Here is a 19,782-nt window from a genome sequence, read left to right as displayed (position 1 = left end):
TAAGAAGTCGTGTTCTCCTTCATGGATTCCATTTTTTTCTTTTCTTTTCTCTTTTTTTTTTTTTGGTTTTCATAAATACAGTTAAATGTATTTGGGAGGAAACACCATGAATAGAAGGATGATAGGTTTGATTTTTGAAAATCAGAGTTACCAGGGATACCTGAAAAGGAAAGAAAAATCCCATCTACGCATTAACATGTTTTTTCCTAATCATTTGTAATCACATTTAGATTTTCACGCCAAATAGTAAGTGATAAGTGAACAGATATTTTCCATATTATTTTTATTCTATTCTTCTGCCGTTTTTCTTAGTAGTGAAATTTTATCATAAGTAGAATTTAGAAATTAACTGTCTTCCAAAACAACAAAAAGACAGTAAGATCATTTTCAGAAAGCTCTTGTCTTTAGTTCACAATTAGACAGTATTTATGCCTAGATTATTTTAAATGAACTTGGTGATACAACTGATTTAACCGGGTTTGGGTTTGCGCCGAAGGACTGTGCTGCTTTACATGTGCCATGGAAAATGTCCCTAACGTAGGGTGTGTGGAACTTAGGCTGTCCTCCGCAGCTTTTGTGTTTCTCTCCATTATAACCACTGTGTTTGAAATATAATTTTGAAGATGCTAGTAAAAAATATAACAAATTCCCTCTTGGTTTCCGTTTAAATTATTTACTGCCCTTTTGAGCCGTATCTTCATTGAACTATGTTAAAAGTATTTTGCTGAAATGTTTCTTTATGTTGTCCATCGGGTTTAATAGACATGCCGTTTAATAAGCTCTCTACCTGTAAGGATAGAGCATTTGACCTCTCTGCCCTGCCACCGGTAGACATAGTGTAAGATTGCTTTGTGAAATAAAGCTGTCGGTAACATCAACAAAATAAAAAATGATCGTATTCCAATACTCTCTGCTGAGTCCTATGACAGCACTGAAATATGGAATAAAATTGAAAGTAGATTAGTTTTGGGTCTTAAGTCATGTTTTGACAAGAAATAAGAGAGGAGAACATATCTTTGAACTTTTAGTTTTAAAGTTTTTTAATGAAAATATTTATCATTTTGTAAGGTTCCTTCTTTCTTTATCACATCGAGGTTGTATAACCTTAAAACAATCCATTCTCTTATTGTGAGGGATATAAATACTGCTCTATCTTTATATTAAATATCGTAAAGGAGACGCGCACAGCGAGAGGTGGTGTGACACAAGTTAAGGAGTGTCATGCTAATAAAAAAGCTTATTGCAGGGGTTGGAAAATCGGTCATTAATAAGCTACATATTTTGGGGGTATGTAGAGCATGTAAATACTGCAGACAAGCAGGCTGCTTTTGCTGTATTTTTTGTTCTCCTTTTAGAGTGGTTTGACTCTGAAGAGGAAGAATAAATATGTCAGAGTGGAGAAAGCCTTGCTGGCCATTGCTTTCAACCTAAAGGAATCTGAAAATTCCTGCAACTCGCAGGTTGTGAAATTATTTTTTTCGCTTCTATAGTTACATATTAATCAGATGAACTCATGACAAATAAATGGCACTGATGGTCCACAGAGGGCACGGGCTGAGTACAATAACCCTCACGGAGTCGGCAAACATCCCGAGTGGCCAAATGTGAGGTTGTGGAGCTCTTAAAAACGCAGCCCTGCTGGCCTCACTCCACATGCGAAGGATGGCAAAGCGGGCAGGTGAATCACGCTGCTCGCTCATCCTGGAGGGAACTTTGCCCTTTTCACGTTCTTTCCCTTTGAAACACAGGATGCAAATTGTGCACACTTGTCACAGGCTGCCCCTGCCTCCCCCGTGGGTTCAGGGCCCTCCGCGCAGATCCAGAGCAAGGCTCACTGACGGAGCCTTCTACCGACAGCCTCTTTTTAAAAAAATCTAAATGGACTTTTCCCACCCTCTAGTAAATGTGAATTACATGATAGCGTGGAGCTGTGACTTTGGTCAGACCTTTAGGGAATGCTGTTTTTAAGTCCTGGAAAGGCCATTCTTGTTGTCCTCATCTTAAAATTTCCGTGCTCAAAAATCTAAAAAGTAAATCGAAAATGCAAAGATCATATTGGCCAAAGATGCCAAAAATTAGTTTTGACAAGGTTTCAAATAATCTCTCCTGAGACGTTTTAAAGCTGTTACAAAGGGGGGAAAATTGAAACATTTAGACGAATATGAAATATGGTTACGTTTCTCAGTTGAAGTGTCTGCCGGCAGTGTGATGGAGGTCCTGTGCCATCACCCCTTCATTTGTTCCATCACATGGTTTTCACCTTGACTTTGCTAAATAATATCTTTAAGCAAGACAGTGAATTACTGTGGTCATTAGGTTGGTGTCATTTGTCATCATCGGGATAGGCTTGATTCCTGGGAATAGAAGGTTGTTAAATAACTGTATCGTTATCAAGGATTCAGACGCAATTTACATCTGTGTTTTACTCGTTCTTTTTGTTTTTGGTCAAATGTCAAGCTCCAGGCAGGGCCCTGAACATCGGGGGAGGGGCCGGAGACCCGGGAGGGCTGGGGATGGACATGCCCCGAGGAAACGGTCCTTGGCCAGTGGAGATCCCTGAGAAGAGACCAAGGCTGGGAAAGGAAGTGACTGTAATGGTAGAGAAGGTAACAGAATTGGAGGCAGGATCCACTGTAGCATCCTAGAAGAGAAAAGAGAAGGGAAGTATTGATAGAAAATTAACAGTAATTATAGGGAAGGATCTGGAAGCCATTCCGTTGTGAAGAGCTACCTAAGGAAACAGGTGACAGCGTAGAGTTTTCACAGTGGCTTCCTGTGTGTCATCCTGGGGCTCAGGTGTCAGGCCTGCCAGCGCGTGGCTGTGGCACCTGCAGCAGAAGATGTGAAACTTCTCAGTATCCGGGTTTTAACCTGTAAAATGGGGACACGACTGCAGTGGCCGCACCTGCGTGTGACTTAGAGGAAACAACCTACCCGAAGGTGCCCTGCACGGTGGCCGACACACAGCACCTACTCGGTCACTCCTGGCGGCCTCCTCTCCCCTCCTCTCCATTCCGAAATAAGAGCATCAGCCTCTTCTTCCCTGCAGATTTTATGAACCTGAAGAGAGGTCCATTCCACTCCTGGGAAAGGGAGTGTTCCAGAAGTTTTTCCACCTTCAGTAAACCAAAAATTCTTATTCCAAGTTATTTGGTTTGAGAAATCCGGACTAGAACCTTAGTGTCAATGCATTTTAGGGGTGATCTGTATGGCGGTTTTGTAATTAAGCTGAAATCAACTTTGGCTCTATGACATTGATCAATATTATTGCAAGAGAATGTGGGAGATTAGACGGGCAAGTTTCTCACTTGGGCTCCTATTTATGTATCTATTTGTTTATGCATTTAGTCATTCTTAATAAATTCAGTTTCGGTACTCACAGAAAAATGTTTCCTGAAGCAATACGTTGAGATAAGGTCTTCGCTCTCAAGTAATTTATAATCTCTTCCTAGTAAAGAAGGAAAACACACCTATGAAAAGTTGAACTAAGCCTGGTGGTGAAGGAAAGAGAATATTGTTAGGAGGGATCTGCAGAAGCGTTGAGGTGACCTTCAGGAAGTTGCCAGATTTGGACCCCAGGATGGAGGGGAGCATTCTGGGGCGGAAACGAGGATCAGGAGAGCCGGGAAGGAGGTTCCGGTTACCGTGGGGAGCACCTGTCCGAGAGCCGCCCTCCGGGGCAGGAGTGCCAGCGCATCACACCTGCAGCAAATGGGGTCGGAGGCTGCGTGGGGCTGATCTCGGCCATGGCCATTAGGATGGGATGGGACTTACCTGTGAGGTGTCATTTAGACGTTGTTAATCTCATTGTTATGTCTAGGTGCAGAAACAGCTGGAGGATTGAAAGTTCTAGTTAGGGAAGGCAGATGATTCCAATGAAAATAAAAGTAGAAATATTTTTTAATGGTGAGCCGGGACCTGTGCTACACACAGTGAAGGGATGAGTCTCAGCTGCACCATAACTCAATAGACACCAGGTTCAGGATAAGAACTCGAGAGCTCTAACCTCATGATGATTTTGGAAGCCTTTAATTTCTTTGAGAATCTCCTTTATCCCTATTAGAGTCAGAAAATCATAGCAATAATTGTAGCAATACATATATGTGTTCACTATGTGCCAGGCACTGCTCAGTGTAATTTGCATATATTAGCTCATTTAAACTTTAAAACAACTCTATAAAGGTAGGTATTATTACCCCTATTTTATAGAGGAAGAAACGGAGCACAAAGAAGTTACGTAACATGCACGTGGTCATCCGGTAAGTGGCAGAACTGGAATTCAAAACCAGGAAGTCTGTTGTAAGAGTCCATGATTCTTATAAAGCCTGGCATGAATCATTATTTTGTGATTCACTCATTTATTCATTCAACCAACCAACCAGCCAACCAACCGACCAACACGCTTATTAAGTATCTACGTACATGCTAGTTACTCTGCAAGACGTCACAGCTGGAGTGGGGACCAAACGCCAACAGTGCTTCATGAAGCTTACAAATGAGGAAGATAGATATTAATCAAATAATAACGTAAGTAATCATAAAATTGCAATATGAGCAAGAGTTACACAGTGCTACGAAAGCTCACAATAGGGGAATTGGGCATAGTACAGGAAAACTTCCTGGGGAAAATGTAGTTTGAGCTGGGATCGGAAAGATGAGTGAGACTTAACCAGACAAGTAGGAACAGACTCTGGGCTTCACGGCCCCTGTGATGGGAGGGACAGCTAGGGCTGAGGGATTCAAAGAAGGTCATTGCGATACCAGGGAGAGACGGATGCTACATGAGGTCAAGCCATGCAGGAAGACTTCGTGGGCTACGGGAGGGAGTTTGTCACCGATCTCAGGAAAGCAACTGAAGTGTTTTCAGTGGGGGAGGGAGGCATGATTTGGGTTTCACGTCACTGCTCTTGCTGTGACATGGGAAATGGGTTTGAGGTGGCCCTACAGTGGACATGGGGAAGTGAGGTCTGGGACCACCGTGTGGATCACGGTAAGATGTGACGTAGCTCAAATCAGAGTGACAGTGGAGGAGGGGGGAAGTGGACAGAGTCAAGAGATACTTAGGAGGCAAAATCCACAGAGCTTGGTGACGGATTAGATGGGGGAGAGGACCCTGGTGGGTTTTGTTCTGGACAAGTTGAGCTTGGAGTCTTTGTTATAAGCATTTTTAATGATGCGAAGAATAAAGTCAAACTGTAAATATCTTCTGATGAAATTTTACAAGAATTGGAAAGAATCAAGAAGATTCAGAATGATTGCCATGGTCATCATCCATTGTTCTCTTATAAAACTGAGTTTTATATGAGGATGTTCATTTTATTCCTTGTATAGTAAGTACCACTTCATGTTTATGTTTAAAAGCATTTAAAGTCATCTTTTGGAACAAAAACTGTTACTAAAGAGAAGACGACTGCGAGTGTAATTGCTTCTAAAATGACTACTTACAGTCAGGCTTGTGTAAACCATCATTAATTCTTTGTATAATTAATATATAAAATGCAGAATTTCTATTAATGGAAAAGTAAACTCAAGCATCACACTGATCATATCAATAATACGCACTTATAATTACGCACTGTAGATAACTGTAGAAGCTACATTTTATTACATTAATAAAACGCAAAAGCTCCCGAAGCCACCCAGACGAGGTGGCCGCACACCGTTAGGGCTCACTGCTTCATCAGGTAGGAGTGTGTCAAGTTGTCGTCAGCGGGTGGTAGCACTCAGCACATTGGGGAATCTTTCCCCCTGCATACAATGATGATGATTTATTTTTCAAGATAAAATATTGCATGTTGATGGAATAACACTGTATGAGAGTTATGAGAGTAACCACAAAGATAAACATCAAACGTAATGAGGACAAAAAGCGGGATGGGAAAACTTCTTATTCCTTTAGGCAGATTAAGTAACCAGATTCTGTCCCTGCACGTGTAAAAAATTGCCTACTCCGTAAGCACGCAGCGGATAGTAGGGGAACTCATAAAGACAGCGCTAGTTTTAGGAAGGGGACGTGTACAGGGTTCCAAGTGTTACTAAGTTAATGCCTTGGGCACACTGACAGGCAAAAGGACCCGTGTGTTGGACAGACTGGACCAATCGATACCTCTTAAGGTGTCTGCCAATCAACCCATTAGGAAGGAAGACTGGCCGGATTAATTCGAGCCGTTTCTCAGATGCTCCAAGGACTTAGCCAGTCCCTTTCTGCCTATGTAGGAAATGGGAAGCATGGCTTCATTTAGCGGTGGGGGCAGTGAGGAGGCCTCCAGATTGGCAGAGTGCAGGGATATGCTCTCCCAATTGGATCGTTAAGCATATCCAGCCAGTTCACATATAAGCATTTTAAGTAGCAGATTCTGGGTCTTCATATGGCTGATGACAATGAAACGTCTCAGGATAGACTCATTTGTTTAATGATATATATTATGTGGCACTCGTAATTCTTAGTGATAAAATTAAGCCTGTGCTTAAATCTTAAGTGAATCAAGCATCAGACCTTAAAAAACTTAGAGGCAGCTGACGGCTCTGTGCTACAGAAATACTGGTAGAAACACAGAAGACATTTCTATGAGCTAAACAAATACACGGACCAGGCTGCTTGATCCACAACTCACCTGTGGGAGGATTTAAGACATCAACAGTAGAAGTGTCAAAAGCATAATGTTTCTGTTGGAAATACCACCCAGCATTCCCAGAGGGCCTTTCCCATTGATTAACTTGGAAATGAAACCCCAACATTCTTTGCTGCAGGAAAATGTTTGAAGTTTTTTTTTTTTTCCTTTCAACACACTACCAGTTTTGAACTAAAAATCATTTTATGTCAAAAATTTTCTTCTGAATAATCTCATAGTGTAACATCCTCCAAGAACGCCCACTTTCTCCCCTTTTACAGAGTTTTTGTCATTGTATGAAAAATGAGGTGGTTCTGCCATATTTGTAGTGGAGACAGGGGAGTGCATGGGTGGGCTTTAGGTGGTTCACATTTATCTACAAAAGTTTGTTGTCTATGTGGTTTCTTTTTTTTCTGGTGAGAGGATCCAGAGCTTTCGTAATATTCTCCAAAAGGACTGTGAGCTCCCCTTCTCCCATTTAAGAAGCATTTACGGACCCTAACATAATACAACATGGATCCAATAGTCAGCAGAGATCCCTTCTCCTCTCTCTGTGATGTATTTCCCGATAAGGCCAAGAGGTGGCAGCATCAACATCAGCCTGCAGCAGCCCCATTTTCCTGACCCTAGAGAACTTTTAAAGGCGGAATTTAATGATGTGAGTGAGGTCTCGTCAATAACCTTGCTTTGGCTTGGATATACTGTGAATATAGTGTCCCATCAAACTGCCCTAAAATATTCGTGGAGGAGTAGAGCGAGATTGAATGAGCAGTCCTGGACTTTAAGGTCACAAAAATGGAAAGACAACATTTGATATACTTTTGTTAGGGAGCTGAGCACCATGCAGAGAAAAGCACAGAGCTCGATCATTGGTTAAATCGAAGGCCCCCACATACTATAAAATCAGATATAATTTCCCAAGCTGTGATCAGTATTTTATTTTACTACATAGTATCTTTGTTTAAATAGTGTATAAATTACCCTAAGAAATGACTTACTCTGAACAGGAAAACAGTTTCTTGGAACCAACAGCCAAAACATCTCTTTCAGTTCTTCCACTCCTTAGGGGATGGAAAATAACAGAAAAAAGAGGAAGTTGTTTTACATATGTAGATTCCGCAGATTTTTGTTTTGATAATTAAGTATCACTTTCATTTTCTGTGAAAGTATGAGAAGCAAGGATGCAGAGGTATGCTTCAAGTGCTTAACTAGATGCACATTGCACAATTTTTCCTCCTTTAAACATTGCTAGCCAGTTCAAATACAAGCATTTTAAGTAGATTCTGGGTGTTAATATGACTGATGACAATGAAACGTCTCAGGGATAGACTCATTTGTTTAATGTGATACTGGTAATTCTTAGTGATAAAGTTAAGCTTATGCTTAAATCTTAAACTAGCCAAGCATCACACCTTAAAAAAACAATTATTTGGTGCTTACGTCAGATATATTTTCCCTATCATTTCTGTTCTCTCCAAAAGTTTCCGTAAAGCTCATAATTATTAGGCAACAGAAAGTAAATATGCACACCTCCACAGTTTCGGGCTCTTCTGTGTAGGAGAAGATGACAGATAGAAAGGACCTGGTGGCATTTGACAAATAGAAGCAATGCAAATTTTGTGGGTGGAATAGAATTTGAGAACTATTCCAGCCTGTTTTGGTTCATTTTTCATGGTCCAGTTCAAACTGTGAGGCTCCCTTGAAATGTAAAATAATCTCCTGGGGTTAAACGGGAACAAAGTGTTCGTATGAGTCCAGCTTCTCTCAGGTAATAAGTAACGTTAGAAGGGCCATCAGTTGATCAATTAATTAATCAGTTGGCATTTATGGAACATGTATTTTTTTTGCCTAGTCCTCTGCTAAATGTTCTGAGGAATATGAGACAGATTTCATGCATAATCCCTTAGCTGTACCCCTGTTAGGCTTCTGTGCCTTAATGTGTGGGGCAGGGGAAGAAGGTGTGCATGGGATCCGTGGACAGGCACCGGTGTCTAAGGGCAATTTTTTAGGTATTTTAATGTAAGCCTTTCTGTCTCACTTTCTGATTTAGAAAGACTAAATGCAGCCCCTTGCATTTGCCTACGCCCGTCTTCCTATTAGTTCAGGTGCTTGACACACCTGGAGTTGCTTTTATAAAATGTTTTCATCAAGCAAAAATTAGTCCAGATGGGTCAGAGTTTGAACTGCTCTTAGGCTACTAGCTTTACTGTGTCACTCTCATGGGTGATGTTTGTGTGTATTTTTTCTCTGTTAGCTCCAACACAAGGGAAAGAAAGTCCATACAAGGCTTATCAAACACGCGGAGCTCCTGGCAGCATAGTGCCTGCTGGGTGGGGTGCGTGGTTGTCTTCCGGGGCAAGGATGGGGCTCAAGTTGAATTCAAGTGTTGAATTCACTTCCAGGAACACTGTAGGAGCCTCCACCTAGGGGTCTATTTTTAAACACTCCAGGTGTGTTGGGGGCTAACAAAGAGGCTGACTCAACAAAAATGAAATATGCCACACCTTGGGTTATAGTTTCCATGGGGGGAAAGAAAGAATATTTCTGGAATCTTCTTATTCAACATAGTTTCAGGATTCTAACACAGTGTCTACTCATCTAGTTATTTAAAACTTTATTTCTTTTTAAAGAGACAAGGTCTTACTCTGTTGCCCAGGCCGGAGTGCAGTGGTGGGATCATAGCTCAACTGAAGCCTCGAACTCCTGGGCTCAAGGGATCCTCTCACCACAGCCTCCTGAGTAGCTAGGACTACAGGTATGTACCAGCATGCCTGGCTAATTTTTCTATTAATATTTTTTGTAGAGATGGGGTCTTGCTATATTGCCCAGGCTGGTCTCGAACTCCTGGCCTCAAGTGTTCCTCCTATCTCAGCCTTCCAAAGTGTTGGGATTACAGGTGCGAGCCACTGCTTCCAGCCTAAAACATCTTTTTCTTTTCTTTTTTAAAAAATACAATGGGGCCAGGTGCAGTGGCTCATACCTGTAATTCTAGCACTCTGGTGGGAGGCTGAGGTGGGAGGATCTCTTGAGCTCAGGAGTTCGAGACCAGCCTGAGCAAGAGTGAGACCCCATCTCTACTAAAAATAGAAAAAATTAGATGGGCATGGTGGTGTACACCTGTAGTCCCAGCTGTTCGGGAGGCTGAGGCAGGAGGATCGCTTGAGCCCAGGAGTTTGAGGTTGCTGTGAGCTAGGCTGATGCCACGGCACTCTAGCCAGGGCAAAAGAGTGAGACTCTGTCTCACAAATAATAATAAAAAAATAAAAAACAATGGATTTATGAAATTCACGATAGCTATTAGGATCATCTTCAGTAATTCTCTAAAAAAATTTCTTACACTGCATCTTGACATCTCAGTTTCATTTGACCTAAAATTATTCCATGTATTATATGGTTTAAATCACCGATTCCCAAAGTGTAAGCCTAGACATAGAAATTCCACACATATTAATATGTCTTACTTGGGAAAGGTATCCTTGTAAATTTGGGAAATGCTGGGCTAAGTTCAGCAGGTTTGTTGATCCGAAGCCTTTATTGTGAGTGTGATCCTCAGAAAGAGAGAACCTACAGGGTTTCCCGAAAGCACCGGTCAACTTCTTTTCCAGTCGGAGGGTCTTGCAGGGCTGGTGTTCTGTGAACCACACCTTTGGACACACCTTTGTTTATAGATTCATTTATATTTGAAAAGATCTTATTACAGAGGAAAAGTGGACATAGGGAGAGAAGGCAAAAGACTGTAAAAGGGTTTATTGTATTTTGAAATGAAATTTTTAATTATTTGGTGCTGATACAGTATCTTTTTAACTAAAAATGAGACAAATCTTTCTGTACCTTTTTGAGGTTTCCTTTATATTTGCATGCCTATGTTATCTATTTAAATAATAATTTTAAAATGTATACATAGGGACAAGCCATAAAACTGCACCGACTGGATCCTAGATCGTCTTTCCCCAAGGGCAGCCCATTCTTGGTTCCTAAAAGGGTTTATTCTGAAGGGTGAATGGCATAAAATGGTGTATAACTTTGGAAAACCTCTTTTTAATTACACATTTCATTGTTCGATCACCAAAAAATAAACTTAAGACCAAAAAGGCAACAGGCAAGTCTTAGGCGGTGAATGAACACATTATAATAAAATGCATTTTACAACATTTTTTCCAAAAGTGTATTTAGGACAGCAAATTGCTGAAAATACAGAGCAGCATAAAAAATAATGCATATTCTCAGGCACAATTTAAAATAAGGATCTCATTAAGATTCATGTCCTGAAAACTTTTTCTTTTCTAAAATAGGCTTTTTTACAGCTTGGGCCTTTTATGTATAATTTAACAACGGAAACCATAACAACAACAATGTATGGCTAGAAGAGTTTATCCTCTTGAATGAACAAATCAGGTCATCATCAAGCGGTTTTGTTTCATAGGAATCCCCCGAGGTACTCACATAGGGAGGGCTCTTCTCCCGTTAGAAAAGGACGTTGGAAGGAGCGTTCTGTCCCATGTCCCACAGGAATGGAAGGTGCGGGGACCCCCGGGAGCGCGTGAACTCCCGGCAGTGGTGCTGGTGGCCTGTCCAGTCCAGTCGCCTGCGCTGTGAGGAGCAAGGCCCAGGCGACAGCCACTCCTTGCTGTGTAGCGTGTGCTAGGTTTCTCACTTGCTGTCGCTCTGTGGTTGCAGTTGGATAAGACGAGGGGACCTCAGCACGTCTCTGATTTGGGGCTTATTAATAGGCTTCCCTAATAAGATCTTTGATTAAAAAAAAACAAAACCCTGAGCACCACGTGCGTCTAAAACGCAAGAATTCTGGCCGGAGAGTACTGGCACGGAGGAAATTGGGCTCTAATCTTCACTCCCCAGGGCCGGGAGGGGGGGGGTCTCACCTTAGCAACCTGCCAGGTGCACACGGCTGGACGCCCGTGCTGGGAGCGACCTTGGAGACGCACCGCCACCCCGCGAGGGAGGGTCTGCGGGAGCCGGAGGGCGGTCCCGACCCGCACGGCCCCTGCAGAGCGCGCGCCTTTCTAGCGGGTCAAGCAGAGCCTTTCTCTGAACGTGTCAGTCAAAGTCATCCTAAAAATGCCGGTGCCGACCAGCCCGGGCACCTGTTGGATTTTTCCGGTGCAGACTGGACTCTGGGGCGGAGCGCGTCGGCTAAGCTCCATTTCCCTTTGCGGGAGCTCAGCCCCCGGGGGGCGGGGGGCGGGGCTGGGGGTGCGGGAGTGGGGGGAGGGGGATGGGGTGGGCTGGGGGGCTCCTTCCTCCTCCTCCCCCTCTTCCTCCTCCCCCTCCCCCCTCCCCAACCTCTGGTTCCAGCGGTTTTACTGGCAGGAAGATGCGGACAGGAGCGCGTTACGGGCCGAGGCTTCGGTCGCGCTCACCGGGGACACGATGCGCTGCATTTTGAAAAAACAAACCCAAGATGTTACTGAGCCGCCGAGGCGCTCAGGGCACTCGGCAAATATTAACGTGGCCTAGTTGTCAACTCCCGGGGGCAGGGACTTCGGTATTTGTTTGGTGCGCTTTTTAGTTAGAACACACTGTGGTGTCATTTGGAGTAAGAAGTAATTCCTCGAGAAAGTGTTTCGGGAAAAGAGGGATCAGCAAAGAAAAAGGAAATTCCGCCCCCGACCCCACCCGGGCCAACCTCGCTGTGTTCTGTTCCTGTGGGTTTTACAGACTGCAGGATCTCTGAGAAACCACAGATAGTGTTTTAAAGGGGACCCAGGGTGATCAGCCCTGAGTGATAAGAAACATGGCACTAGATCTCTAATAATAATGGCTATCATTCGGTGTCCATTGTGTGTCGGGTACTCTGTGCTGTTTTTTTTTTTTTAATTTAAATCAATTTAATCCTTTTCACTACCTGCTGAGGTAGGTGGTGTTAATCCCGAGTTGCAGGTGAGGAAATGTTTTCTCTGCTGGCTGCCGGCAGAGGGGTGTTCAGACCCTGTCTCTGGGGCTGGGTCGGGCTCCCAGCCCCACACTGCCTGGGGTGCAGCCCGTGCCCCGTGTGGCTTCGTAACCTCAGCAGGCAGCCTGGGATCCGCCTCCCTCACCTGAGCTGAGCAACTTTGACCAAGTGTTATTTAACCTGTCTCAGTTTCAGTTTATAGGTAGCTCCTGGGTTTGCCGTGAGATGTGGAGCAGCTCTTTCAGAGCCAGGAAACGGGGGGCTCAGTCAGTCCTAGAAATGCACAACTTGTAGGAGCATTACTGTTTTTTTTTTTGAGATAGGGCCTCCATCTGTCACCCGGGCTAGAGTGCAGAGGCATCGTCATAGCTTATTGCAACGTCAAACTCCTGGGCTTAAACAATTCTCCCATCTCAGCCTCCTGAGTAGCTGGGACTACAGGTGCATGCCACAACACCCGGCTAATTTTTCTATTTTTTGTAGAGATAGTGTCTTGCTCTTGCTCAGTTTGGTTTCCAACTCCTGGACTCGAGCAGTCCTCCCGCCTCGGCCTCCCAGAGTGCTAGGATTACAGGTGTGAGCCACTGCGCCGGGCCGGTATTACTTCTTTATCTCAGTAGTTGGTGACTTAGGCCCCACAACTTACAGATACATTGTAAAGACAAGGGTCTTGCTATATTGCCCAGGCTGATCTCTAACTTCTGGCCTCCTACCAGTGATCTCCCACCTCGACCTCCCAAATTGCTAGTGTTACAGGTGTGAGCTACCACACCCATCCTCTCCCCAATTCTTAACTCAGGTGATTCAGGTGAATTGGATGCCAATCTCCAAGACTGGGGTGGAGCATGTGATTTAGGCCCAAGTCAACCAACACGTTATATTCCCAGGACTACAGTTTGAGAACCACTTGCTTTAGAACACCTGTTAACATTTTTCAGCAAAAACCAGTTTCTGTCAAGCAATGTTTGGGAGAATCATATTAGCCGTCACCCAAGATTTTTTTTTGTCAGTCGATAAATACTATGGAATACCTTATGTGTACGTGTACCGGATACCGTGCTAGACACTGGGGAATCGGTTCTGATGAACTTCATCCCAGTCCTCATAGAACTTCAAGTTGGAAATACACATAATTAAGCAAGTCATCCCGGACGTGCGCAGTGCTGTGCAGGCCGCGTGCAGAGTGCCGTGGGGGCGCATAGTAGGGAGCACATTTGTGCTCAGGGAGAAGTGGTCAGGGTCGGGTTCTGCACACAAGGCAGACAAGGTGTTAGCCAGGCGAAGAGGAGGAGGATGAGCTTTCTAGTCACGTGTGTGGCAGTCGAGAGCACGATATAGGAAGGACTGAGAGGGGTCAGATGTGGGAGGTGAGAAATTGAGAAGCCGCCAAGAGATGAGGCTGCAGAGATAACAGAAGTCAGAGGGTCCAGGGTCTTGTAGAATCCCCTAAGGAATTAGATCTTTATGCCGAGAGTGATTGGAATCCACTGAAGACTTAGAAGCCAAGAATGATCAGGTTTGTACTGGACGATCAGATTTGTGCTGTAAAAATGGTCACTTTGGCAGTGGAGTGGAGAATGGGACCAGAGGGGTCAGGAGCAAAGGAGGCCGGTTACGCCGTGATTGCTGAGTCCAGGTCGGGCACCAAAGGTGCGTGGGCGAGGGCGGTGACATTGGGGTGGGAAGGACTTCAGGTTCAAGGTACTCCATATTCCACTGATGCTGAAATGTAGGTATGTTTGATATTTTCGTGTCTGAAATTGGGATAAGGCTTGGATTTGGCAATACTGTTTCTTTGTTAGAGGTACATGAGACAATGATGAGGCCAATCACTGACGGCCTCTGTTGTTACATGAAATTTGTTGTTTGGGAGATACAAACTGCGGGACTTGTCATGTCATGGAGTCCCCGAAGGGCTGGGGGCTTGAGCAGTGGGTGAATAGTGGGATTGCAGGTTCCAGCCAAGAAAAGGCTTTGTGGAAACAATTTCATTGTTTAGTCTTTAAAAAAAATACATGGCAAAGTCCAAATTAGCAAAGTTATTAGTTATTATGTACCAGAAGTTGAGTTGCCAATTTTAAAGATTGCAAAGTAGGATATCCGGGTTTTAATTGTTGATACTAATTGCTGATATTAAACTGGCTTTATGTGTGGATGAGCCATGTCCCAGCTTGATCTGTGGGGTGGGGTGGCACAGCTCTTCCTTCTAAGCACTATCTTTACCTCCCCTGCCACCTTTTATCACTCCCTTCTGTCAGTTTTACTCTGTCTCTTGTGGACACACTTGCTTTACTTTGTACAGAAACTGACCACGTGTTGATACTAAATATTTGTTGTGTTGGTGTCTTCATGGCTCAAATGTTCTGGAATGTCTTGTTTTCTATTGTTTTTGGCGAAGAACCCAAATTCAACATAGTATTTATAAGGGGAAAGGAGTCATTGTAGGTAAATATTTAGTTGTCTTCCAGCTTACGCAGTGTGGAGGATATTTTTAGCTCAAGAATAAGAGGCCCATGGCTGGGCGCCTGTAATCCTAGCACTCTGGGAGGCCAAGGCGGGTGGATTGTTTGAGCTCAGGAGTTCGAGACCAGCCTGAGCAAGAGCGAGACCCCGTCTCTACTAAAAATAGAAAGAAATTATCTGGCCAACTAAAAAGTATATATGGAAAAAATTAGCCGGGCATGGTGGCGCATGCCTATAGTCCCAGCTACTCGGGAGGCTGAGGCAGGAGGAGTTTGAGGTTGCTATGAGCTGGGCTGATGCCACAGCACTCTGCCCCGGGCAACAGAGCGAGACTCTGTCTCAAAAACAAACAAACAAACAAACAAACAAACAAAAAAAGAATAAGAGGCCCACAGAGAATAGTGGTTAGTAACCTGAGTAGGAGGTTTAGCGATTCCAAAGCACTTGCCCATAGCAAAATTTAAAGCACTGCCACCTGCTGTGGGCTGAATGTGTGTGACCCTGCAAGATTCAGATGTGGACGCCCTAATGCCAGCGTGACAGCATGTGAGGCGGGGCCTCTGCAAGATAATTATGTCATGAGGGCGGGTCCTCATGAATGGGGTTACTGTCCTTATAGGAAGAGACACGAGAGAGATGATCTCTCTCCTCCACGTGAGGCTACAGGAAGAAGACACCCGGCAGGGGGCCTTCGCCGAGAGCCCAGCGTTCTGATCTCAGACCTCCAACCTCCAGGACTGTGAACAATAAATTTTTGTTTAAACCACTCAATCTGTGATGTTTGTCACATCAGCCCAAGCTAAGACACCATCCCATGTATTCTCTTCTCCGTCTTGCAAATATATCTGACAATGTCTTAGACACATTACACTCTATCTCTGACCAAATCATTTTAATTTAGTGGTCCAATATTACATTTATAATATCACTGTTTTGAAGATGATTATATTGACTTTTAAAATGCAGGAAGCATTTTTAACAATTTCTAAGTATTTTCCTTTGCTATGGAATTGGTCTTCCAGCAGAAGGGCTGGAAGGTAAATTGATGACTACTATGGGCATCTGTGAAAGCAGATTCTTAGGGTCTGTGACTTCTATTTTGGGGGAACCATTGGAGGCTTCCCCTATACTGTCACTTACTTTGAGGAATTAGAACCGCTAATGGAATTTGGAATTGCTGCTGCAGGGCTCCTGATCTTGTCCTGCTCGGGAGGTGAAATGATCCATGGAACTGAGTAGAGCAAAGGGAGCCGAACTTGGAGGAAATGGTCCGGCAGAATGAACAGTGTTCATTTGTCTCGCTGGGCTGGATATACAGCAAGTGGTGCCTGGTTTAGCTAATCCAGGTCTGTGGTTGAAGTTCTCTGGCGACTGGAGCACAGAAACCAGAAAAATTAAAAAGTCAAACAGTATGAGCTCCCGAAAGTGGCCAAAGCTTGGGATAGGCCTCCTTCTGACCTGACTGATTTGCCCACAGCTATCTATAATAATTTAGCAAATCCTGCCTTTCTTTATACCCACACCAGTATATGTTATTGAGGGAAACAACCAAGATTAATTTCTTTAGAATTTTATTAACTTATTTAGTCATTTTTATTAGTCAGATAATGATGTTGAGCTCATGCAACAAAATGAAGGCTGGTCAGTTCCTGTCACTTTTTTCATCTATAGTTTTAAAATAGAATATTATTGCCCCGGCCGTTTTTATACACTGAGATATACAGGACGCCCAGGGAACAAGCCCTCGTGTGATTTCTGCTCAGGCACCTGCATTTAGGATCTAGAAGGAAGAGCTATTGGCCTACGGGACATTATCAAGCTTTCTGGTTGTGCACATTAATAATAATAAACATCTTACATTTTTATTGGCTAATTTAAAAATGTGTAAGTACTTGAACACCGAGTCTTTATCTTGGCCGCTTCTCGAGAATACTTACCTCATTGTTGGTGATTCATATTTATTACTAACCAAGTCATAAAAAATTAAAGGCATTCTATAATGAATAAATTACTTTAAATGAATATGTAAAAGGTGTTGACGTTTTCACTATGCCAAGAATTATGGATTATTGTGGTGTACTTACTAGTGGGGAAAAAACGGTCCCAGGACAAATGAACCTAGGCTGCCAGGAGTTCCATTCTGTTTCTGTTGAAGGTTTCTTGGTACCTAGCATCACAACGATCCTCTCATTAGCACTGGTCTAGCCTCTGGTTCCACCCGTTGAAAAACAGTTGTTGAGCACCTTCAGTGGATAAATAAAGCCTTTGCTGGTGCAGGGAGGCACCCGTAAGAAACTTCATGCAAATGGGACTATAGTTCTTGTTTAAAAATCTGGAAAGGGCCCAGTGCGGTGGCTCATGCCTGTAATCAATCCTAGCACTTTGGGAGGCTAAGGTGGGAGGATCGCTTGAAGTGAGGAATTCTAGATCAGCCGGGGTGAATGCCTGGACAACAAACTGAGACCCCATCTCTACAAAAAATGAAACAATTAGCTGGGTGTGGTGGTGCACACCTGTAGTCCCAGCTACTCAGAAGGCTGAGGTGAGAGAATCAATTGAGTCCAGGAGTTGCAGGCTGCAGTGAGCTACAATTGCGCCATTGTACTCTAGCCAGTCTCTAAAAATAATAATAATAATATATATATATGTATAAAACACAGAAAGGGGCAAGCAGGGCCTCTGCTACAAATAGGGTCCCTTTGAGTGATGCAGAAAGAGTTGCCGCCTCCTCTGGGTACACGCAGCCCCTCGGGCCTGGGCCTGGGCTTGGCAGGCAGGCTCAGACCTTGTGCTTGTGGGCAACGTGGGCCCTTTGACCCAGCTCATGTCGGGTCACACGGCAGATTGCACAAGACGTGGGCTGCACTTCAGCCCCCACGTTCCTCCTCCCCAGCTGGACTTTGCAGCTTTACACACAGATGGTTTAGAGTTGATGACCCTTTACTCAATGGAGTCAGTGACAGGGCAGGGGAAGGTAGACCAGTGTGTCCGCTGATCATTTTTCCTGGTAAACACATACACAGTGAGGAAGATACTAAGGCTGCTACGGTAGAAATGAACAAATGAGAAAGCCTAGAGCAATTAACATGCTTTTTTAAGCAATGAGGTAGGTGGTAACCCAGGATTAAGATTTCTAAATCTCTGCTCAATGCTTAAAATCACATTCTTGACATGAGTGGCACGTAAAACTGTTTAAAGCAAACATCCAGCAAGGTTTAATGCATGTGCTTTGTCATCGGGATTAAACCCGAATTTCTTAAACTGACATTCAGGTCCCTTTCTGACTTTGGTCTCAGTTTGCCTTCCTAACCTTTTCTGCTGTTACTCCTCCTTCACAGGGTGCATGCCACAGTCTCGCCAAGATGCACACGCTGAGCTTCTCTAAACCCTGTGCTTTATGGAAAGTATTCTTCTGCAAAGCCTCCGATGCCTTTAACCCACGGAGATTCCTCTCCTCTGAGGAGAGGAATTTCAATTCCTTTGTTTCAATTCTTACGGCATGTACAGTATACTGTCTTATAATTACTTACATTTCTTTTTTTAACGATCATGATGGACAATGATGCTTTCCTGTTCATCTTTCTATCTCCTACAGCGCTGAATTGTTTTAATTAGGGGAGGGAAACAATCTATGCGGTTTCACGGAATGAATTCATTGGGTTTATTAATTTAGGAATTAAATTTGGAACATATATAGTTTCCGTCTCTCTTGGTAAAACAGCATGTTTCTAGTGTCCTTAATCACATTAAAATATAACTATTTACACTTATTTTATATTTATATATATTTATACATATTTGTATTTTTAAATGTATATGATACGAGCACAAGCACAATGACACTGTGACAATTGATCTGATGACCGAGATGGCTGCTAAATGGCTAATGGGCAGGTGGTGTAGACAGAGTGGACACACTGGACAAAGAAGATTCGTGTCCTGGGTAGGACGGGACAGTGTGAGGTTTCGTCACGCTACTGAGAAGGGCATGGAATTTAAAACTTGTGAATTGTTTATGTCTGGAATTTTTCATTTAATATTTTCGGCTGCCGGTTGACTGAGAAACTGAAACTGGAAAGCAAAGCGCCGGATAAGAGGGGACTGCTGTAACATGATGAAGAAATGCAGCTTCGCTTTCATGAGCCATTCGATTTTTGGGGTTGTTACAGCAACCTAACCTAGTGAAGACTGGTTGGTACGTGGGCTTCATATTTGAGAAAATACCAGAAAGATGAGTATGTGTTTGCTTGCCTAGAAGAACCCAGGGTCTTGGGGCATCCCAGGCAAAGAGAAGAGTCTCTTGGGGGATACGTTTTCTTAATTCATCAAATGCTGTGATATTAGAGTCTAGTTCCAAAATGCCTTTTCATTGAGTTCTGAATTGGAGCTGGGCGCGGTGGCTCACGCCTGTAATCCCAGCACTTTGGGAGGCCGAGGTGGGAGAATCCCTTGAGGCCAGGAGTTTGAAACCAGCCTGGACACCCTGTCTCTACAAAAAATAAAAAAATTAGCTGGGTGTGGTAGAGCACATCTGTAGTTCCAGCTACTTGGGAGGCTGAGGCTGGAGGATGGCTTGAGCCCAGGAGTGTTAGGTTACACTGAGCTATGTAACCTGGGGAGGTGGTTCCATACCTCTTTTCTCTGGGAGAGTTGCTGTGAGGATGACATCACCTGGGGCTGTTGGTGGCATCTTTCTCCCACGTGGAGAGAGCCGGTGTGAATGCAGCCACGCAGAGGCAAGCAGGACTGAGCAACAGGGACAGAGACATATGGTCCCACTGCCACCATGTGCCCCCT

At 43.8% G+C, this 19,782-nt stretch overlaps 2 long non-coding RNA genes across 4 annotated transcripts in view; one reads left to right on the top strand and one right to left on the bottom strand.

The window, feature by feature from the left end:
- Positions 1 to 19,782, top strand: part of LOC123626805 — a 134,533-nt gene that overhangs the window by 42,513 nt on the left and 72,238 nt on the right. The gene's annotated exons all lie outside the window — the stretch shown is intronic.
- Positions 5,566 to 11,683, bottom strand: LOC123626804. 3 transcript variants are annotated; one of them, XR_006731019.1, is made up of 5 exons: positions 11,492 to 11,683; positions 11,055 to 11,276; positions 10,073 to 10,175; positions 7,610 to 7,672; positions 5,566 to 5,748 (listed from the first exon to the last, which is right to left on the bottom strand). It is a non-coding gene; the product is annotated as an uncharacterized LOC123626804 (long non-coding RNA). The 3 variants fall into 3 exon arrangements; XR_006731018.1 differs by having other exon boundaries at positions 11,055 to 11,683; XR_006731017.1 differs by lacking the exons at positions 11,055 to 11,276; positions 11,492 to 11,683 and having other exon boundaries at positions 10,073 to 10,295.

This window comes from Lemur catta, chromosome 23, assembly GCF_020740605.2.
Source record: "Lemur catta isolate mLemCat1 chromosome 23, mLemCat1.pri, whole genome shotgun sequence".
In the NCBI taxonomy this organism is placed as follows: Eukaryota; Metazoa; Chordata; class Mammalia; order Primates; family Lemuridae; genus Lemur; species Lemur catta.
The sequence above is the reverse complement of the archived record's forward strand: the minus strand, read 5'-3'. Positions and strand labels throughout refer to the sequence as shown.